We start from the raw sequence: 5476 nt of genomic DNA, 5'->3' as shown, positions 1-5476 counted from the left end.
CGGAGGTGGCAGTGAGCCGAGATAGCACCACTGCATTCTAGCCTGGACAACAGAGCAAGACTCGTCTCAAAAAAACAAATAAACAAACAAATAAAAAATGGAAATTTTTCTGCACAAGCTCTCTTTGCCTGCTGCCATCTATGTAAGATGTGATTTGCTCCTCCTTGCCTTCTACCATGATTGTGAGGCCTCCCCGGCCATGTGGAACTGTAAGTCCAAGAAACCTCTTTCTTTTGTAAATTGCCCAGTCTCAGGTATGTCTTTATTAGCAGTGCGAAAATGGACTAATACAGTTCACCTTATATGGCAAAAAAAGTCTCTGATCATTTTATACTTAACATGATGACATGGTCACAAGTGATCACATGATCATTTTATACTTAACATTTTTAGGAACTGCTAAACTATTTTTTCTCATTTTCTATTTCTTGGAAGAGTTTATGAAGAATTAGTATTTACTTTATTTAAATGTCTGATGAAATTCACCAGTGAAATCACATGGGGCTGAGTCTTGCTTTTGGGTTGTTTAAAAATTAGTAATGCAGCCGGGGGCAGTGGCTCACACCTGTAATCCCAGCACTCTGGAAAGCTGAGGAGGGCAGATTATGAGGTCAGGAGTTCAAGACCAGCCTGGCCAACATAGTGAAACCCCATCTCTACTAAAAATACAAAAAATTAGCTGGGTGTGATGGTTGGGTGACAGTTACTTGGGAGGCTGAGGCAGGATAATTACTTGAACCCGGGAGGTGGAGGTTGCAGTGAGGTGAGATGGCGCCACTGCACTCCAGTCCAGACAACAGTGTGAGACTCCGTCTCAAAAAAAAAAAAAAAATTAGTATTGCAATCTTTTTACTTGTTGTAGATCTTTCTATTTCTTTTTCAGAATGTTATTTCCTTATAGCTTCTATTCCTGCATCTCTTTAATCACTTACAGTATTATTTTATAGTCTCTACCAGGATCGTCTGTGTGCTTTCGTTTGCTTTGTTTTATTTGGTTTGGTTTGTTTTTATTCTCACTCAGCTATTGTTGTGTCTGCTGGTTCCCTATAGCAGTGGATTTTTTCCTTATTTGTTTTGGTAATTTTTTTTATGAGGTCATCTTTGGGATGGGTGGGGAAAGAACCATTTATTTGTTTTTTGAGAAGAAGTCTCATTCCGTCTCCCAGGTTGGAGTGCAGTGGCACAATCTCGGCTCGCTGCAACCTCTGCCTCCCAGGTTCAAGCGATTCTCCTGCCTCAGCCTCCTGAGTAGCTGGGACTACAGGCGCCTGCCACGATGCCCAGCTGATTTTTGTACTTTTAGTAGAAACGGGGTTTCACCATGTTGGCCAGGCTGGTCTGCAACTCCTGACCTCAAGTGATCCACCTGCCTTGGCCTCCCAAAGTGCTGGGATTACAGGCGTGAGCCACTGTGCCCGGCCGAGAACCATTTTTTCTGTAAGAATCCCTTGTGACCCGATTTGTCAAATATTCCTCCAGAAAAGTTTTACATTTGTCTCTACCAAGCACTCCAAGAAGTTCACCACGAGATTCAGCTTCTGAACCTGCTCTGTGTCACAGGCTTGGTGGGATAAGTTCTCTTAGGATATTGTTTTTTTCTACCCAGTTAAGTCAAGCTTCCTTGGCCTTCACCAAGGCCAATAAATACTTTCTTTTTTAAAATTTTTTGAGACAGGGTCTCACTCCGTTGCCCAGGCTGGAGTGCAGTGGTCCCAGGCTCAAGCGATCCTCCCACTTTAGCCTCCCAGATAGCTAGGACTACAGGTGCATGCCTCCACACCTGCATAATTTTCTTGATGTTTAGTAGAGACGGAGTCTCTCTATGGTACCCAGGCTGGTCTCAAATTCCTGACCTCAAGTGATCCACCCACCTCAGCCTCCCAATGTGCTGGGATTATAGGCAAGAGTCATTTCGCCCAGTGCCAAAAAGGATTTTCTTTTCTTTTCTTTTCTTTTTTTAAGACGGAGTCTCGCTCTGTCGCCCAGGCTGGAGTGCAATGGCACGATCTCAGCTCACTGCAAGCTCCGCCTCCCGGGTTCAAGCAATTATCCTGCCTCAGCCTCTCAAGTAGCTGGGATTACAGACGCTTGCCCCACTCCCACCTAATATTTTGGATTTTTAGTAGAGACAGAGTTTCACCAGTGTTGGCCAACCTGGTCTTGAACTCCTGACCTCAAGTGATCCACCCACCTCAGCCTCCCAGTGTGCTGGGATTATAGGCATGAGTCATTTTACCCAGCGCCAAAAAGGATTTTCTTTTCTTTTTTTTTTTGTAAGATGGAGTCTCGCTCTGTCACCCAGGCTGGAGTGCAATGGCACGATCTCAGCTCACTGCAACTCCGCCTCCCGGGTTCAAGCGATTCTCCTGACTCGGCCTCTCAAGTAGCTGGGATTACAGACGCTTGCCACCACACCCACCTAATATTTTGGATTTTTAGTAGAGACAGGGTTTCACCATGTTGGTCAGCCTGGTCTTGAACTCCTGATCTCAAGTGATTCACCCACCTCAGCCTCCCAAAGTGCTGGGATTACAGGTGTGAGCCCCCGTGCCTGGCCTCTCTGTATTCTTTTTGAAACTTCTATCCACAGCCCTGATTCTGAAATCTCTTTCTCTGGGTGTAGGTTGGCTTCTGTGAGAAGAGGCTATTGATTTGCCTAAAGCCAAGATAACCTGAACATTCTTTCCTTTCCCAAGGGCAGAAAGGGAGAGACGCTGACCTGTCGTCCTGAAAACTCCTCGAGATTTGGCTTCTTGGGAAGATGGCCCAACCGGATTTGTGGAAGCTGATCTGCCTGGGTTATCTTCCTTTTTCCTTGTCTTGATTTTTTTTCTTTTTTCTTTTTTTTTTCCCCACGGGAAAACATTAGCAGAGAAAGTTCCAGACTTTCCTTTCCTAAGCAAATTTGTTTTCTGTATTGACCAAACTCCAAATATCGACAACTGCTCCAAATGTCCTCTTAGTAAAGACTTACATCCTCGCAGGTAGGCTCAGTATTTTTCCTTGATCAACAGATGCAGTCAGTTCTGGAACAATTTTCCCTTCACTTGGGGCTTTTTCTGAGAGGCAAGACTTGCAAGTACTGTTACAGAAATCTAGGGATCCAAAAGATTAGTGCAAAAGTAATTGTGGGGGCCGGGCAAGGTGGCTCATGCCTTTAATCCCAAAACAGATGACCTGAGGTCAGGAGTTCGAGACCAGCCTGACCAATATGGTGAAACCCCATCTCTGCTAAAAATACAAAAATTAGCCGGGCGCGGTGGCAGGCACCTGTAGTCCCAGCTACTCGGGAGGCTGAGACAGGAGAATTGCTTGAACCCAGGAGGCAGAGGTTGCACTGAGCCGAGATCACGCCACTGACTCCAGCCTGGGTGACAGAGTGAGACTCCGTCTTAAAAAAAAGGTAAGAAAAACACCTGGACTGCTAAGCAGTTCCCCAAAGGAGACAGCAGGGGATGCCAAGGGGATGGAATATAATGGAATATTCTTTTCCATGAGGCCTACTTGTCTTTTTTTTTTTTTTTTTTTTTTGGGGGAATTTTTTTTTTTTTTTTTTTGTGGGGGAATGGAGTCTTGTTCTGTCAACCAGGCTGGAGTGCCGTGGCACAGTCTTGGCTCACTACAACTTCTACCTCCCGAGTTCAAGCAATTCTCCTTCCTCAGCTTCCCAAGTAGCTGGGACTACAGGCATGTGCCAACATGCCCATCTAATTTTTTTTTTTCTTTGAGGTGGAATCTCGCTCTGTCTCCCAAGCTGGAGCGTGGTGGCGTGGTCTTGACTCACTGCAAGCTCTGCCTCCTGGGTTCACACCATTCTCCCGCCTCAGCCTCCCGAGTAGCTGTGACTACAGGTGCCTGCCACCACCATTACTGGCTAGTTTTGTTTTTGTATTTTTAGTAGAGACGGGCTTTCACCGTGTTAGCCAGGATGGTCTCGATCTCCTGACCTCATGATCCACCCGCCTCAGCCTCCCAAATTGCTGGGATTACAGGTGTGAGCCACTGTGCCCGGTCTTTTTTTTTTTTTTTGTATTTTTAATGAAGACACAGGGTTTTACCACCATGTTGGCCAGGCTGGTCTTGAACTCCTGACATCAGGTGATCCACCTGCCTTGGCCTCCCAAATTGCTGGGATTACAGGCATGAGCCACCGCACTGGCCTCTACTTGTCTTTTAACACTTTGTCTTTCAGGGAGAGCAAAGTTTGGTGACACAGGGTTGCCTCTGATGGTCCTTTCTGTCTGCATCCCACCTGACTACACACCTGTGGCTCTGTTCAGATGGCCAGGTACCACCTCACCACACTAGCCTCTTATTGAGGTTTATAGCAAATTTATTTCCACAGCAGCCCAGGCCTTCCGCCATTTTTCACCGTATTCATCATTATACGTCATCTCTGGCTTGGAATTTTCCCAAATCTATGAGTACTGTGAACAAGGAGAGAATGCAACCGTTTCACAAAAAGGAGACGTATTAGCCTCGTGGATCTTGAAATTCAGCATAAAACAAAAATTTCCATTAGACAAATGCACACAGTGATAAATTATTAAGCAAAACCTTGAGTGGTAGTTTATGCGTTTCTGTAACTATGTCCCCAACATATTGACATTGACCGAGAAGTGCAGGAATGCTTAAGAATCAATGGAAACTTCGCTGACTACAAAAGGCAAGCTTCGCCATTAAGCCCGTTGTCACGTCCCGTGGGTATCTGATCACTATAAAAGTTTTAGCGTGAATTTGGCCATAATGTCAGGAAGTACCCTGGGCCCAGAAAGAGGAGTCCCAAATTCATGGTGGAAAGAGCTTTTCTATTTTAATACTCATCGCTAAGACGCCCTCACCAACTAAAAGGATGCATTATATGCATTAGTTATTGTATTTAGAGATTTTAAAATCTATAGTTGCTCTAGCGTTGGTAAGGCAATATGAAGGCAGATGGGGCAGACACTTCTTACTTCTTTTGTTTTTTTTTGAGTTAGGGTCTTGCTCTGTCGCCAGGCTGGAGTGCAGGGGCACGATCTTGGCTCACTGCAACCTCTGCTTCCTGGGTTCAAGTGATTCTCCTGCTTCAGCCTCCCACGTAGCTGGGACTACAGGCGCCACCACCATGCCCAGCTGATTTTTGTATTTTTAGTAGAGACTGGGTTTCACCATATTGGCCAGGCTGGTGTTGAACTCCCGGCCTCAGGTGATCCACCCACCTCAGCCTCCCAAAGTGCTGGGATTACAGGCATGAGACCTTGCCCGGTCTCAGCCTCTTTTTTCTACAATAGAGGACGGTGAGATAGAATCCTAATTTTCTGGTCTCTTTGCAGTCAGGAGCAGCAAAATAGACACATTCTGGCCAGAGACAAAGGAAATGTAGGAGACAAGAAGACAAAGGTCTACTGAGAAGGCTGAAAAGTGAAATAGTGGAGGTTCTGGGAGCCTTTCTTTTCTTTCTTTGTTTTTTTGGAAGGCTTTTTTCTTTTTTTTT

Source organism: Mandrillus leucophaeus, unplaced genomic scaffold, assembly GCF_000951045.1.
Source record: "Mandrillus leucophaeus isolate KB7577 unplaced genomic scaffold, Mleu.le_1.0 Scaffold29, whole genome shotgun sequence".
NCBI lineage: Eukaryota > Metazoa > Chordata > Mammalia > Primates > Cercopithecidae > Mandrillus > Mandrillus leucophaeus.
Note: the sequence above shows the minus strand (reverse complement) of the source record.